Raw genomic sequence first — 18,600 nt, 5'->3', positions numbered from 1 at the left:
CGGTATCGCAGATCAATGAGCCAATCATCAGCAAGGAGTCCCGTGCAGTCGACGAGGCGGCGCGCTGCTACATTTCAGAATTTAATGCACCCGGTCCATGCATGGAATTGCAGAAGATTGCAGGTGCACTCATATCTTGGCACAGCCTGCTGCAAGAAGCATGCAACTGACGTACAGTAATCAGTGATGGCTTAACAGCAAGTAACATCAGTGTCTTCCAGGGAAATTGAATTCAATACAACAGCCCTCCGACATATCCCACATTCATGATTCTTGAATCAGAAAATAGTGGATTCAACTCTAATCTTTGAGAACACAGTTTGTTTTATTGGACTGTGTTATATTTATTGCACTGTATGTTCTCGCACCGCTGTCCCTCCAGGCAGCCTCGCACTGGGTAGCTGCTAACTGCGTGCTCATGTGTGGCTCGAACATGGGAAAATCTTCGCAATTGTATATGATCACCATGATCATAGATTTATTTACAGTCTCTCCACCAAGCTTAGCACAAATAACATATGTTATGTAATCATGTAGATGGCACTCCCAACCCCTTCAATTGGTGTGAGCTGAATTAGCACCGCCTAATCAACATAGCAGCTTCTCATCATAGATTTATAGACGGCCATGATTGCTGCCGGGGTGAAATTAACTCTTTGCGTCTGCAGGGAAATGTTGAAAGGTGCCTGGCTGAGGCACACGCTGGCACCGGCACGCACACACAAACACAAACACACACACACACACACACACATACACACACATACACATACACACACACATACACATACACATACATATGCAGATGAGACTTGTCTGTTCCTTCTGGCTGTCTCTGTAGAGCTGTCACACATGCTGCGTCTTGGAGCACCAGGAGGCCGGGGGTTGACTTGAATTAAACTGAGAGGATGTCCTTTCCAGATCTGCAGAGGGCCACGGAGACACATCCGCCCCCAGAGAGAGCCAGTCAAAAAGACAGAGGGCGAGAGACAGAGAGAGATGAATGGATGAGGAGAGGGAAAAAGAAGGGAGAGCTGGAGGTAGGGTGGAGAAGAGCAGGACGTTAATAAAACAAAAAAGAGGCAAGGAGAAATTGCCTGTGAGAGAGAGGAGTGGAAGATGAGGTGGAGAAAGAGGAGGACAGCAGAATAAGAAAGAGGGAAGGAAGATAAAATCGCATGCCTGTGTGCTCATGTCAGAGTTTAACAGAGAAAAGAAGAAAGAGAAAACTTGGAGAAGCTGAGGCCACCAAACACAGAATATAATTCCTTCTGCTCTAAACCATATAAATACTGCTACCGACATGCATTCACACAGGACTTAAATATCTACTTGATGTCTAGGAGTAACTTAGTCATGTTCTAAAATGAATTGTGTAGCTGTAACAGGGCAGCACCTTTTATGTAATTATGTGACCAAAGCAACAGCCAGTCACATAACTGCTCCACCCTGTTTGTGGGATTTGACCAGACTTTTGAAAAATATTTTCCCAAAACGTATTGAATTTAAATGCACAAAGATGAGTCACTTATCTGACATCTACTTTGATAAGTGATTATTCATTTAAGACTTGTTTCCTGTGAGCTCTCAATAGATTTCCTTGACAAAACATAAATCTTCCGTCAATATCTTTCATTGGTAGGGCAAACAAAACAAGACAGCAGATATTTATGGCGTCACCATTAACTGTAGGGAATTATGGTGGCCAATTTGATTTTGAAGAAATGGAAAAGGCTACTATAATCTTGTTTTGTGAAAAGACGCAGGGTTAAATCACATTACATAATATTGGTATAAATGTAAAAATAATTTTGTATTATTTTAAATTGTATTATTATTTATTTTGTTCACCGCACTTAAGCCACTAGCTCCAGTAAAAAGCTTTGTTTTGCCAATGTGTGGTGATTATTATTTTCATGGCAGAAATTTTAAAATAATTATGATGATGATAGTAGTCCAAAAAGTTTGTGAACAATGCAGTTTTTAGTCAGATAACAATATGAATAGTGCCACATTATTTTATGGTGATGTTGAAAAGTCTAACAGATGGGCTTTGTCATGACACTGGTAGTGAATACGAAACTGTAGTCATCAATTATAGTTAATACAGCCCATCTGCAAAACAGACAACATCACTGTACTGTAGGTTAGATAGAGAGAAAAAAAACATACTTTATGGGATAATCTGCCTCAGTCTTTATCACAGCTACAGCATTCAGACTAATCTCCCGAACAGAGGTATACTACCAGGGTCTAAACAGCCAAGCACATACATGCAGTGTATGATTGGAATAGATTACAGTCCTGTATATCCTGACCCCAGGCAGCAAAACATATTGAGAATAGGCCATAATTTCCTATATCCCACCTCAAGGCAGTGCTATTAACGGTAAGTGCATTTTCCCATTCTGTTCTAGCGACCGCCATTTCTCCTTTGCCCCGGGTGATAAACACGGCAGAGACTAAGGTTTTTGTAGAACAAGAAATTGGGACATAAATTATTCAGTGAGAATGCCCCCCCCCCTCTCCCCCCTCAAAAAAAAAAAAAAAAAAAAAAAAAAAAGCATCCATTGTATCTTCTACTTATGCCCGCAAACTGGGCAACCCTTGAACTTCCAGCCAAGATCCCAACTAGGTGATGCAGACTGAGCTCAGTCCTCTTAATACAGGGCACACATTGCTCATCATTGGTGCCCTAGCAAATCTATTGTAAGCTCCTCGCAGTATTTCTTCTCCCTTTTGTCGCACACACTCTTTGTTCTGTAATGACACAAACCTGCTATGCAGACATTCTACAGTCTGCGTTTTCTCATTTCAATTTTAGAGCATTAGCAGCTGAATCACTCTCAGATTAATGGTGCAATTCTAAGCATGGCACACAATCATTGTATGTGATTACTTGCAGCGGAAATTAGCACTTCAAAGATAATAACATAGACATTCTGTGGTTTTAGGAAGCCCTTAAATGCATCAATATTTACTTGGTTTTCTCCACCTACACTACAATTACATTTGTGCCTGTGGCAGTTTTTAGTACTATTAATTCCTACAAGTCAAGCAAGCATACAAATGGCTGACCTTAAAAATGTATAGTGAAAAAGTAGCTGCCATGAAACTGCTCTTTAAAAGATGTTTTTATGCTTTCAGTATATCCAAGTCATTTCTACATGGTTTTTTTTAGAGGAAGGCATACCATTGAACTTGTAATCAAACCACTCACTATTTGCCAGTTTCAAAGAGAACAACTTATTTTCCAAAAACAACATGTTTTCATGATCAGAAAAAATTAGTAAGGGGTTACCTTGTAAAAAAGTGCAGAAAGTGCCATGTGCAACAGCAGCTTGCAACAGCCCTGAAATGGGATGCAAAATGGAGAGCACATGTACAAGGACACAGATATCAGACGTTGTTCATGTCACATTGTAAGGTTCAAAGGAGCAAAAAGTGTTGTGCCATGATGCAACTGTTTGCAATTTTATTGTTATCATGAGAAAGGTCTCCAACGTTTCCCTTTTAAGCACTGAATTATTCATTGCACACCAACCTGGTTTTGGCGTGGAAACCATTCACAGAGGAGTTGTACAGCACAGTTACCGTAACAAATGCACCACGAGCACAATACATTCAGACAGAATGCCAAATCATGACGAGAAACCTTTTTTTTTTTTTTGCTCACAAAAGGCCAAACTGAGCACAGTAAATCATAGAAAGTTCAGCATTTGAACAACTCCATTTCACCTAAACCAACATGACCCAAATAACTGGTTCGCTCTCCCAGACATTTTGGGATTTATCCACCAGCCAGCTGACTGCAGCGTTGTATGGTACCTGCACACAGTGAGCTCCTGCAAGATTAGATAACTAGGACTGCTCCGCGACTCAGCAAGGTCCAGGGGAATTGTGGAAGTTGGTGGTGAGTTGTCTGATGAAACCCACACAGAAGCAGCAACAACAACAACAACAACACGCAGCCGTATATGTGCACACACAAAAGCACAGGCACAAATATAAATGCATCTGCTTGCACGCACAGACAAGCCAGGAGATCCTGGAGGCTTTTAAAAGAACTTAAATCGCACTGAAGCCCATCAGACCACATCAGTGTGTCACTGTTTATATACGTGTGTGTCATTAGCCCACAGCCAGCCCAGCTAGCAGCAGTTAACAGGGAAACTGGTGCCCTGTTTACTAAAGCACAACCATCCCGGATTTGCACCATCTCCATTGGGAAGCAAAAAGGATATGCCAACATTGTCTTAACCTGCAGCTGTACAGCCCTTACAAACCCCTTAAAGGCGGTCTTATATTCCTCTGTTTTCTAGCCTGGCGTTTGACCAATGTGTCTACACTGAACCTGGCAGATGAAAGTTGGACCAGTCATTGAAGTGTGAGGATTAAATAATGGCGCACCTCACTCTGACTCAAAGCACCTTATCTAAGAAGATACGGAAACGAGGCATTGTACTTTGTACTTTCAAATGAGCTGACAATTTCAATTTAGATTAGAAAAAGATTTTGGTAGGTAAACAAAAACAAATCAGTTTTTCCAGAACAGCTGAAAAATGGAAAATCAGACACAAAAACAGGGGGCCCAAAGTGGAATAGTGTCTATTGCAGAAGAGCAACAATTCCAAAGCAAAATAGTTTGTCACTGAAATCCAAAATAACCCAAAAAGTATGAATTTTGTTGATGACTTGGTACTGAAGTATCGTTTCTCGTGACATCCCTGTTATGAGCACTTCCCAGCTTCGGTTCTAAAAATACTGCAGCTCCACAAATCCTGGGGCCAGTTTCACAAAAAGATTTCAGACCGGTCTGTGGTGTTAATCTAGTCTCATTTTTTCTCCTAAAATTAGTCTAACGCGAGACTGACAGTATCACAAAAGAAAAGGCTGACTTGTTTTAAGCCTAAAAACGTAGCCACTCAATCCGCAGGGCAAACTAAGAGTAATGTCTCCATGGTAACAGCCAGAGACACCTGCTGAATAGAAAAAAAAAAAAAAAAAAAAAAAGAAAACATAGCTCATAATTTGCGGTGTTCGAACAATGTTGTGGAGCAAGCAATAAGAAAGGTAAGAGCTTTTGGGGAGTGCAGCAAGCGGTTGGAAATGTGCAGCAGGGAGGACATCTTTGGTTGTTTTGTTTTTTTTGCGCCTTATCTACCAGGATCCTCCCTGATGAGTTAGCAGAAGTCCCCTGCCACATTAAGATAGTACGGCATCTGAATTCTGCTACAGTATCTACACTGTGCTGAAATGTTAATGTGCTGGAAGCTTTTTCTATCGTTACAATATTCAGCAAATTTTCACAATAAAATATCTTCCAGAAATCAACCACTGATGCAGTTTAGCAGTCAGTTATGTTTTTTTTGTTTTTTTTGCTAAAACGAGTCTTCATTTATCCAGAATTCATGGCAAATCGTTGTGAAAATGGACCGTGATCTCCAATGAATCAGAGCCAAGCAAAAACACCCTTTTTGTCTGCGCTGGTACTGCCCCCCTGTTGGGATCAATCAGTGCATTTTCGAAAATATTCCTGAAAAGCATAATTTTTTTTTCCAGAGTCATCAAATTCATATTTTAGAGTGGATGCACAAACCAAGAAACAAACAAATGGATACATGAAGATTAATAGTTGTTCTCTGACTTTATCGCGAAACACAATCAAAGCAGTGAGGTTGATAATGAACAGCGACATTTAAATGTTCTGAGCTTCCCAACCATGACAAAACAAACGCACACACACACTCGTTCAGTTTGTGTAGTGGTTGAGGTAGAGACACAGACAAAACACTCATAGAGAGAAAACTAAAGCAATTTGCAGAAAGAAACTGTGTGAAGCTGCTACCTCTTGTAGGATTACCATCCGAGTGCAGGGATGTGCTGTATGTGTGAGTGTGCCTCGAGTCCTTCGCTCTGCCTCGACTCGGAGCTGCATAAAAATCTATCTTTGGCAGTCTGAATTGGACAGAGAGGCTAATCAATAGTGAGCCTTTGAAAATCCTCTCCGATGCTCGACCAGAGGTCGTTCCATAATTCAACAGCACTACAGGGGAAAAGGGTCATTTCTTTGCTCACCAACGCCTCTAAATGCCCAAGACAGACTGAGCAAGAGGGCGCCAAGGAAAGCACATCCTACTACAAATCACATTAAAGTGTTTTGTTTTTTGAAGAGAATATGATGCTTTTTGTTAAAGCACTGTCACCGCAATAGTATTTTTGTTCCGAAAGTGATTTATTGCATTTGAGACATTTTCTTATCGCTGCAAACAAATTCAATGTTAAGACATTTTGTGACAAAGACTGTTAGTGCGTAAACACTGGAAACTAAACTGTGCAGGAACATAATGAGTATAAAGTCAACATAGGTTGAAAACATCCTAGACAGCTCAAACACTGCCAGGACTGTGATGAATCACATAATTCATGTAAACATTTGACACTATTGCAGGAGTACAGCGAGATGAATGATGGTGTGACACCAAAGACCTTTCTCCTCTGACTTAATAGTTACTCCATCTATCCATGTGTAAATCCTTTTTAATGGTCAAAAGGCCCGTGAGACTTCTGTAGGTATTCATCAAACTCATCACGATGTGTCAACTCCAAGATGTCAGAAATATTACATTTTATATTAATCAGCTTAGATTCTCATTTTAGCAGTGAAAGTGATCATGTTTCTGATCATCAAAACATATAATTATCATGATAATCATAATCTGAAGGCTGATTGAGACGGTACTCATGCAGTTAACATGTATCAGTATCTGACGGCAAGTAATGAAAGCAGAACAACAGTATTATTGTGCATCAGCATGAGTTTGGAGAATTCACCGTGCAATAATATTGGTCTTCAGAATGGAATGACTTCCTGAGGAAAAAATTGCCTTTGATTTGTGCAATCAGCAGATTTTAAGCAGTGCAAGCACGCGCAGGCTGAGAACAGAGACTGAATGCAGATCAAATGGCACCTGATTGCAGCTCAGTCCGATCCATAAGCTCCCCTCTAACTTTGTTACTGTCCAACGGACACTCCCCTGGGACTTTACAGCTGGATGGCCTAATTGGAACCATTTCCACATATAATGTGGAGGGCCCGAGGGGGCTCATTATAGACACTGGGCCGACCCACGTCGGCTATTCTTCAGCCACCTCCTCATTGGGATCCTATGGTTCAGTCCAGTGACTGAGATACAATAGGGTTTCCTTCATCCTCAGGCTATTGATCACCTTTAGGAAGGGAGGAAATCCGTGCTGGCTGTGATGTGTGTGTCTATGTCACCACGGGTGCAATGACTGACCTCGCATGTGTCAAAACTAAACTAAAAGTAACATTATGATGGCTGTTGGAGTTCTCAACGGAATATAGCAATAAAGTATATGGCAGAGATATACAGTGCGGCAATGGTACAAAGATTGTGAAAAGTGGAAAATCTTCCTGCTTGCCAAATATTGTAAAGTTTAAAAATGTAAGCAATATAAAAGGAGTAGTTTGCCACTTTAGAAAATGTGCCAAGAGTTACAGGATAAGATTGATTCCACTCTCATTTTTGTCAGCACTTACACTTTATATCCATTTGTTAAAAATGTGTAGAAATACTGTAATGGATACCAAGAAGTTGCAGTTTTACATAAAAGTGTTTCTATTCTCTGTGCTAAGCTAAGCCTCCTATCTCTATGGTTGCAGCCGCATATTTTCTGGACAGACGCAGGCGTTATTATCAATTTTCTTAGCTAAGAAAGTGAGTGTGTTTCTTTAGCATTCTTTTTGCCAGCATACTAATAGTTGCATTTAGCTCAAAATACCATTGTGTTTTGAGCTAATGAGTCTCCTGCATGGCTAGAGACTCTATGGGCTGTATTTTAACTACTGTATATAAATGCACAATCTAAAGTGCATAGCACATGTGCATTTAGGGGGTGGGGGGTGCCCAAACCACCTCTGCTAATTAAAGGGTGGATAATCTGAGCGCAGACTAAGGTGCATGGTTCACAGGGTTGTACTTAGTCTATAAATGAATCAGGTGTGTTTTGGGCATAACATGAATTGAACCAATCAGTGTGTCCACCTTGGCATGCTGCTATTATAACGGTGGATTTGCCAAGTAGCAGGAGAGAAAGCTTCTCTGCAGACAAAACAATTCTGCTTGTGTGGAGATTGATGTACACAATAATAGTTGGAATGTTTGTATTTTTAATCGTTTGCATGTTTCTGTGCTGCTGCGTGCCCCCGTGTGTGTGACAAGCAGAGTGTACAGGGATTTTCCACCCACCTATGTAGGCAGTAGGCACATATTACTATCTTCATCCACCTTTAAAATAATAATAACATACTTCACCGTTGAACTAAGACCATGTGCGATGTTGGTCAGTCGCACAATTGATTTTTGATGCCTCAAGATAACATTGTACCTGACCACACCTGATATTGAGCGCAGCACAACGATGGACACTCAGAAGGGTGCGAGCACATTTGCTGTTTAAACAACGTCAGCGCTAGGGTAGAAAAAGACAACTGTGTCGGTCTGAAACTAGCCGAGACACTCACATTGGCCCCGCGAGTTGTTAAGTAAGAACATGTTAAAGAAATTGCTACACTCGGTTTGGTGCATTTGGAGTCCCTCATTTCATTTAGTGCCATGGCACAATAAATGATTGTCTTCACGGATGCTTGCACAGCAACCATGAAACTGAAAATCCTGCCTACGGATTTGGTGGCAGTGTTGTCTGAAGACGCGCCGTCGGTCGCCTCCGTTCTCTTTATCTCAGCAAAGTCATCGCTCCGTTGAGTCAGTGGCACCTCTGTAATGTAGCATCAGCAGACACCGTCGCTGTGTCAACACTGTTCTGTCGGTGTCATCTTTCTCTGCCCCGGGATGCTCTTTGAATGCAACTGCATAGCTGAATGCAAGCACAGCGGAAGGACAAATAATTACAGTAAGTACTAGGCGATGATTTGAAGGGTCAGGTTGAAATGTCAAGGGTGCCTTGTTTTTACTATTAAGCTGGATATTATGCTGACTTGCTACTTTACCCGGCATGCATTCAACATCATTACTTGTATGACATTTTACCACAGATCTTTAAATGTCAGTGCCTGTATGATGGTATTCAATAATTACCATTTGTGAGAGAGTGGAGTACATGTTATAACTGTTGTGGAGATTTTTAAGATAATAATGTGAACTAGTGTGCAGCAAATGATTATGATTATTATTATTATTATTATTATTATTTTTCTTTTAGCGTTAGTGCAAGTTCATCATCTGTGGCTTTATAAGATATATCGAGTAAGGTATTAACAATCAGATTGCACTAAGTATGGAAGGTAATAATAACAATGATGTATCCAGTCATCACCAAATGAGTCTCCACTAATTAGCAGTGTCCTGGGGGCCGTGTTTTACTGCCAGGTTCAACGCTAATGACAGCATGCCAAAGGGATATCAGACCAACTTGCTGACTAATTATGTAATTACGTACAGAACAGGAATGGACACAACATGATTGTAATAGGCCAAGTTCATCTTCCTCTACATCAGACATATCTGTGAAACTTATCCGAGGCAAGGTTTCGCTGAGCGTGCGCGCCATCTTCCAGCACTTCAGGATTACTATTTAAACAAGACATCATCAGTGGGTGAAAACTACCCTGTCTGATGACGGCCTAAACCCAGCTCACGTTGCTTATTAGCAGGAAACCAATCAAACGCTTGGTGAATTCTGCTTCACAGTGATGGGGAAAGCTCACATTGAAGGATCAAAAAGCAGAGTCGCTATGAATGCTTAGCCGCTACAAGCCCGTTATCCCGGTAACTTTTCTGACACCTCCAGCTTACATGCAGCTCCACTACACGACAGCACACTTGACACCTTAGAGCCACTCGGATTTCTTATGTTGGTCACGGAGAGGCTCCATTTTCTGCACTAGTCTCTTCAATCTGAGGCTCCTGGTGTCACCGTATGTCATTTTTTTTTTTTTTTTTTTTTTAATAAAATCGTTCTTTGTTGTCAAATCTCAGTTTTTCTTTTTCATGGCTGAGTATAAAATACTTCTCAGTAATAGAAATCAGTTCATTTGATTGTGATTTGAATTTAAGAGCTCCTTCAGAAGCCAGATGTTTCTGATTGACAGTCAAACAAGCAGTAGCAAGAAGCTTTGAAGGAAAGCATTCACTTGTCTTCTAATTTTTCCTCTAGAATTTATGCCAATTATTTCGCAGCCCAAACAAAACTTCCAGTTACTCTGTCACTGCATTGGTTCTAATCCCCCCCCCGGTTTAATTAGAGTTGATCAGATACATAATTATATATATTTTCCCTTCACAAGGGCATATAATTGGGGGATTTTGACTCTGGGGAATCTTTCTTTCGTCGGAGGAATCCATGGTCCAACCCTCATTAAGGAACTCAGAGCTCAGTAGATCTAGCATGTTGTAGTCTGAGAGCAAGAAGGTGCAGTAGAGAGTCGAACACCTAAACTCCCACTAAGGAAACAGGCTTTAATTAGCTAACGAATCCGGGAGCTCCCTCTGCCAACCTTTGACCTTATGCCGAGACATAATAAGCCCGTTCGCAGTGTGAAACATGTCCCATGTAGTTGAAATCAATGCCTTGCTCTGAACACCAAAAACGATTTTAATGAGACAAATGCTGTGCTGTTCATTTTATTGTTAGGAACCGCTGAGGTCCACGTTCATGAATCATTCCTGAAGACGATCCAAAGGTTGTAATGTATTGATTTAGGGCCAACAAAAGTTCCCGTCATGATTGATACCGTTTGTCATGTTGAGGTCCAGCAACATTATTTACAATATAACTGAATCTCTAAAGGCAGCTGTGAGGAAGCATCTGCAAAAGCTGTGAATTTGTTATTTCTCTGTTGCTACATCAAGAAAGTGCCTTAGGATATTATTAGCATACAAGATCACAATAAATTAAAGTTAATTAATGTTGTTGGTGTGCAGCAATAATTTTCAATTATTAACTATAAGAAGAGCAAGTTTAAAGGAATAGGATGACATTTTGTCATATGCGTTTATTTGGCTTCTGGTGGAGAGCGAGATGCAAAAATAGATACCCATGTTATTTCAATTGTAAATACATTCAAAGCTAATGCAAACAGCCTGTTACTGTAGCTTATATTGGACAGAGAACATCTAGTAACACAATATCTTTTGTCAATCTGCATTACAGCGAGTTGTGTGACTATATTTGTCTGGAATCAGTTTCAAGGCTCTACAGCTGCATGCTTCAACGCAAGAAGTCCTTGGGCCCCACATGTAAAATGGCAAATTCATGTTTAAACACTTCTTTTTTTTAAACAAACAAAGTGTACGTGTTAATCGTAAGTTATAAAGGTTCTGGTAGGCAGATTTTGTTACTCTGGGACAGAGCTCGCCGTTTATGTGCATGCGGGGCTAGTTGTTTATGCTAAGGGAAGCTAACTGGCTAAATGTTTCCAATCTTTATAGCTGCTGGCTTTGGAGTCACACAGTGTACAAACATTGCTTGGTCTCAATATTGTCATCTAACTCTATCTCATAAAGATAGTCAATAGTCAGTTGATTTGATTCGATTTGATTTGATTTGACAGATGTGTATACTGTTAACATGTCCAATCTATGGCACCGTTTCTAGCAGTCACAGCAAAGTCGATGCTATTATTACTCTCATTGTTCCTCGTGGTCTCCCCGAGATGACATCTCCCTCGACTCCCCTCCGATCAGAGCCAGGCTGTGCTGGCCCACCGTGGCGGGTCCAGGTCTCAGTGGCAGCCTCCGCCTTCCTGGCGGACCTCCGCTGAGCCAGCAGTGAGAGGCTGCGGCGTGCTCCCGGGTCCAGCAGTGGAAATGTGGCCTGGGTGAGCCAGACCATAAATTAGTCAGGATAACTTAAGGGGCAGACTGCGCTAGGCTATCCCCCGCAGCTATCAGAAGAACCTGCCTGGAGGTTGGTGCTCTTAAATCTTTAACCATTGCTGAGGCAGCCCCGATCCACGCGTGGACAAGGACCATCAATCAGGCCCAACACTCGCAGCTAATGGCTTATTTAAGTTTTTCAGAAAATAAAAGGGCCATGCTTATCTAAATCAAGCATTTGAAACGGCACGGCCGCATCCTCTGGTTGATTTGGGTATCAAACAGCATTTACAGTGATTAGGCTGTAACTGGTCTCACAAACAGAGGAAATCTGGTTGACTTCAGGTTTTCTGACCATGAACCTTCTAATCACGCTTTTTTCCATCACTTGTCGCTGCACGAGTTAAGATTGTACAGTCAGCTCCAGTTTGTTAGAAATTAAACTGTCAATTGAAAACCCCGGAGCGTTTTCCTCTCACAGGCAACCACAGTATTCAAACAGTAGCTGCTGTCGCTGTTTTGCTATTATTAGCTTCACTCACTGCAGTCACATTTTTCATGCGCACAGGATCGAATTTAAAAGAGACTCACTGCATGACAGGTGTGAATTGGATTGATGGCACAAGTAACACAAAACTACAGGGATGGTGACCTCTTGGTGAACCACAACCCAGAATACGAATGGTAGCATAGCTATCGCGAGCAAGCAAATCTAAAATGTCTTATCATTTGCATAATTTAAGCAGAGGAAATCCTACTTCCGAGCCAGCCGCTTGAAAATCCTTGATCGTTTTATGCCATTTTAACTTGAAGAACTTGAAATACTCTTGTTCACATTTTAAGGAGAGAAATAATTGCCAACTTTGCGCGAGATTTCAAATGAGCATTGTGAAATATGTCATCAATTCCCCCTCTGCCCCGAAGTGAGTTTAATTAGTTTGTGAGGAAAAGACAGAAGATTGACACAAGCTTCTGCACACTGGTCTTTAAAGCACAAGATGATTGCATTTCACAGTCTCTGTGTCTGAGTAGAAAAAAGAAACAGATAAATTGAGCCTACATAGATATAGCTAGAGTTATTAAATACTGTATGCATGCACTATTTATTGTTTTTGTCTATTTTCGGAGAGAGAGAGAGAGAGAGAGAGAGAGAGAGGAGTACTGATGTGCGGTATCCCTTTCCAGTACAAATACGTGTTATGTACAAAAGATTAATGAGTTCAGAAATAGGAAATAAAAAGTAGGCTGAACCCATTTCATATCTCAGCCATCTTGTGCGAGTTGCTGCTCTTGGAGGATCATCTACAAACAATACAATTATACTAACGGACTTATCAAGCTACTCTGCACTGTATTTAGCTTCAGCTATGAAGAGGGGAGGTTGCAATGGCATGCTGTATGATATAAAATGCCACGTCGGTGAAATTGATATATTAAAAAAAAGCCTAATTAAAGGACTAAATGATGAAATAAACAAATGCCTTAATAACTTTATAAATGAATCAATCTGTCAGTCAAAGCAAATGAGACTGGCTTATTGAACATCACTGCCTGTTCATTATTAAGGAAGGTTTTTTTTTTAAATGATTAAAAAAGGAATACCTAAGTATCATTAAAATATACAGTCATATCAGTAAAACAGCCATTTCAGCCTCGTTTTGAAAACATTATATAACTGAGAAATGATTTATTGACTGGATGCGAGGTGATCCCAGTGAGGGACACAAATCACAGCTGCCCTGTTCTTAATACAATTATTCATTGTAGCATTTATTGATTTCAATATTTTTTTTTTTTACAACCATATTTATTTATTTTGCTGAAACATCTATTAATAATAATGTTAATAAAACACCAATTTGTATTTTTAAGAATGTGAGGGACTCAAGTTGTTTGAACACGAGTACACAAACTGACGCTTTGACAAACGTGAATCAATTTCCTGCGGCCAGTGATGAACGTCACCATAACAACACAGAAAAGATCCTGGTAGAGAGAGAGAGAGAGAGAGAGATTTTTTCTTCCACTGCCAAAGGACTCGGTGAAAGAACTCTGTGTCTCCCGAGCAGCTCCCCTCCCCTCTTCTCCTCTTACAGCTTCTGTGGCACATGTATTTATAGAGCCATAGTTTGCGATGACTATGACAAGAAAAGGAGGAGTTCCTATCAACCTGATATTATTTAGACTACAACCTGGTAGCATATTTATTTTGTACTCACATTTCAACTTCAACTTCTTTCATGTCAGTCCACCATATGACATACGGACGGATCGAAAAACTGTTTCTCACAGTCCCACATTTACTACAAATGAATTTGTTTAGATATCAATATTATAACTTTAGAATATTTAATATTTGAAGATTCTGATCAATATTAAAATAATGCCATTTCCTTACATACGGCTGGATTCCACCAAACCCAGATGGGACATGGCCACCAGAGCTGATCTCTGCCATTCAACACAAAGTTTTAGATTCCACCTGACGTGCCACCAGAAGCAGCTCTTTCATCTGCTAAAAAATACACACCGAGTCTGCTTCGTCAAGCTGCACACAGCAGATCAGTCAGACAGGAAGTTAAACACAGGAACAACATGGAGAATAAAATACTCTCCTGAACAGACTACCTCCCTGGTCTTTCAAGTAAGACAGGAAATGCATTCTCCTCCTGCTATCAGACACTGTATGTTAAATATAGACATGATGTAACTATGATAAATGTTGTTGTTTTTTTTTAACTAAAAGTAACTAATAACTTTCTGCAGGCTACAACAAAGAAGTAGAAATAAACAATTAAAACGGACAAAATAAGAACCCATCCAACAACATTCATGCTAGATATCATAGAAAGCCAAGGCAGATCACCATCTCTCGACTTACTGTTCTTTAAAAGAAATTAAGCTTGTTTGAATCAATGCCCGCAGATTCAAAATTCTCCGTTAATGACACCTCTAGGCGAAGTTGTGTTTCGGGGGGCTGTGACAGTGACATCAATAATGATTTATCGCGGCGACTTGTCTTCTAAGGTTCCCCAGATATCTCTAAGAACTGTTCTGGGCTTTCCCCAGTTGGTCAGAGACCAATGAATTCACAACAAAAGCGAGCAATTGGACATACCGGGACACACTATCTCCCGAGAGCCTCTCTTCCCTGCCGACTGCAGAGTACATCAAAATGATGCCACGGCAAAGCAAGCAAGGAAAAGATGATGTTATTATTGCTCCTCGGGAAATAGGAGATGTTCGGGGCCGGGGGAGCTCAGAAGTCAGAGGCAGACCGATTACAAACTTGGAAAGTTGCCCCCGCTTCGTCTTTGAAGACTCCGCTTTACAAATCCAAGGGAGAGAGGGTGAAGAGGGAGAAGAAAGAGGGAGAATTTGTGAGCCAGCAGCGCTGACCTGACGCCTCTTATATACTCCTCACTGTGAGGGCCAGAGGAATAAATTATCCATCATTACCGCAGTAATGCGTTTAAACCCGTTTCAATAAGCTTTTTTTTCATACTGTAACAATATGGGAAGCACATCCATGACTACTGTCGTAATCACGGTTATGAAACCAATGGTCATAAAGACAGACAGTCTGATAACATTAGAGATATATCTCATGCTGTATAATTCTCCGTAACACACATAAACCCACCAGAGAAACCTCCGTGTTTCACCTTTTGGGGTTAATGGTGTTATTTCAACAATCAGTACAACAATTTCCACACGTGCCATTGTTGCTGTGATTCTTTATTAATCAACGGCAGGTGTTCCCTTCACAGCTGGTTAACTCCGGCTGATGTGAAAGGCTGTCAAGCTTCATTGTCTGCGGTGTGGGACTCCCTTTCTCTGTTCTTGCTACATCACACAGTTCAGGTGCCACAGAAGCAAACAGGCCACCCGGGTGCTCGTGTGTGGGGGTCCACATGCGAGGCCTCATTACCAACCCATTTTACACAGTTATCTTTTGGTGTTGCCAATTTGCTGCTTTCTGTTGTACAGACATGCAAGAAAGTTCTCCATTAGTAATGATAAAAAAAAAAAAAAAAGGGCATAAATGTAAACTGCTGCGCTTATTCATATATGGGTTGGGGTTTTTCGACTAGGGATGGGCATTTCAAGCAAAAATACTGTTAGATATTCACTTAGAACTATTCCTATTATCCATTTCTGCTGTACCGTGGCATCTAATCTCACAGCGCCACACACGTTTTAACAGAGCCTGGTAGTAACGTCTGCTTTCTATTCTTCTCCTATTGGCAAATAGCTTTTAGGTGCATCATTGCCACCTATCGGCGGTGGTAATACGTTACTACCAGGCACCAGTAAAAACAAGAGAAGAGAAGACAATAGCTGCAAAAACGATTCAATTTCTTATTATCTAATGACTACTGTCATTAGAAAACCTGGAGATTGAACCTTACGATTAGTTGACAATCCGCTCACCCATCTGAGCCACAGTCGCCTCCCAATGCCAACACTAGCATTGTAACACATCAGAACAACGCTAACATGCTCATGTTGAACAGGTATGGTGTTCACAATCTAAGCGTAACGTGTTCGCAAGCTATCTTCAGCTAATTTGTGCTAAACAGGAGTTACAGCGGAAGTTGATTGGAGTGTCATTAGTTTTGCAGGTATTTGGACATAAACTCAAGTACTGGACCAACTAAACTTACCAAAAGATTTCCAAAAGTTAAAGTTTACTCCGAAAGAAGCACGAGCGCACCAAATTCAAGACGCCCAACAATTATTGACATATTTCTCAAAACAACATGTCAATCTGATGCTAGAGGAATCAGGGGATCGGAGATAGTATAAATTCATCCTCGAGTACCGTGATGTTAAAAATGCATTGGTAATCTAGAAAATAGTGAACAGAAATATTTCAGTCTGGATCAAACTGGTGGAGCAATCAACATGGTGCAGGAGCACAATAGTTACCTGGTGTAACAGTAACTACATGAAAGGGGTTGTGTGTGTGTGTGTGTGTGTGTGTGTGTGTGTGTGTGTGTGTGTGTGTGTGTGTGTGTGTGTGTGTGTACTAAAGAAACTGTATTCCTGAGCTCCTGTAGTGAGTTGATAACACATCTGTCAGAGACACTGCAGGTTCAAACAGAAGTGCAGAAAAAACACATCTATAGCAATATACAACCTACAACCACAGCTGTGGCCACAGTGTGAGCAGTAAACACATGCAGCCATCACTACTCACGCAGGCAGCAGCGCTATACTGTTGGAGATTAGCCTTTCAAAATAAGTAATGAGCAATAAATACATCACATCAGCTCTCTCTTCCTGTACCATGTTTTCCCTTAACTGGCAGTGTATTAAAACTGGACTGGATCAGCACACCAACTGTTCATATGGGTCAGAGGAAGTGAAAAAGTAGTCCAGATGAAAAAAACCTCTGACGCTTAAGGGGATTTGTATTTAGCATAGCTAAAAATGCAAAGACATAATTTCTAGTTAAATATTCCTTATGCTTGGCCAAACTCAGCTCAAATGTGTAAACAACTCGGTGCCAAAGAGGAAATCAGGACTTTTAATGAATGCATTCATAACACAAAACACCCATTTTCCGTTCTGCATATTCTTCACACAACAGCGTTACGAGTTCCAGTTCCCTTCAGCTGGCGGCGCTTGCCACGCCGTTTTGTTTTTCCAAACATTTTCTTTTCTAAAGTGTTTAGCACTGAGATGCCGCATTGGCCTGTTGAAGGGTCTGAGATTTTGGCAGGTTGTTGAACTTCACTATGTTTCCTTCTGTTTGTAGCGCCACCATTGCAATGCGTAGAAGAGGGGAGTGTGTTCTGCAGACATCAGGGCGACAACACTGTCATTGCGAGCTTTTGCAGACATGACGTGACAGTACCCTGGGGCAACTTTAAAGCCTCTCTGTTGTTGTTTTTTTTGTTTAGATTTATTTATTTTGCCACTACAGTACTTGCTTGTCGCCGTCATAAAAAGCAAACACAGCGCAAGTTGCACTAACCCATGAAGATTGTTTATCGTCGTTTATTTCTTTTCCCACCCTCAGATATATGATCCAGCAGGTTGAGAAAATGGGCAACGAGTCAGGGCTACCTGAAAATAGATTGTTTTGGAATTGTGTGCCCATCAAACACAAACCTCCCCCACTACATTACTGGGTCACGGGCAATTTGCCTTTTTTTCAGACAACAGTGTGTCGGTAAAATGATTCCGGGACTCCTGCTGCTCACTCCCCAAAACCTACACATTTGCAGTTTATATGATTTTCTCTCACAAAGCCCCTGAAAATGTACTCTTCCGCCGTCAGGTTGTGGTGCTGATGCAGCGTGCAGACATCGCTGGCTGAGTGAAGCATAATCCTCCATAGAAGCAGCGTTCTCTCAGATGTATTTGAATAAGACATGATGCCAGTTTATTTTGGTAACATCCCCCATCCCAGACTGTTGGCAGGCAATGGAGTTGTGACTAACCCTCTGCCAGTTTCCATATTAGGCGGAAATAAATAAAAAATAAATAATACAGAGTCTGTCTGTGCAATTCAGATTGGAATGAATTCAATTAATCACATAGCAGTATATAGAGTCTTGTTCATTTCACAGACAAGCAGAACACTGCATTGTAAAGCACCTCAGTGGTATATCACCAAGGAAGGGATTCCTCATGTGAACCTGAATGATGTGCATCCAAATATGAGTTCATTACATTATAATTGCACACTTTTCCTCTGCTGCGCTTTCAGCCACGGCTCTTTGATGTT

The 18,600-nt window shown here is 41.0% G+C and overlaps 1 protein-coding gene across 4 annotated transcripts in view; it reads left to right on the top strand.

The window, feature by feature from the left end:
• LOC138631593 (galactosylgalactosylxylosylprotein 3-beta-glucuronosyltransferase 1) overlaps window positions 1–18,600 on the top strand; it is a 77,360-nt gene that overhangs the window by 36,959 nt on the left and 21,801 nt on the right. The gene's annotated exons all lie outside the window — the stretch shown is intronic.

This window comes from Brachyistius frenatus, unplaced genomic scaffold, assembly GCF_029030835.1.
Source record: "Brachyistius frenatus isolate BFR_SWC_R1_liver_20210118 unplaced genomic scaffold, ASM2903083v1 Contig_1, whole genome shotgun sequence".
Lineage (NCBI taxonomy): Eukaryota > Metazoa > Chordata > Actinopteri > Embiotocidae > Brachyistius > Brachyistius frenatus.
Note: the sequence above shows the minus strand (reverse complement) of the source record. Positions and strands in the feature narration are given on the sequence as shown.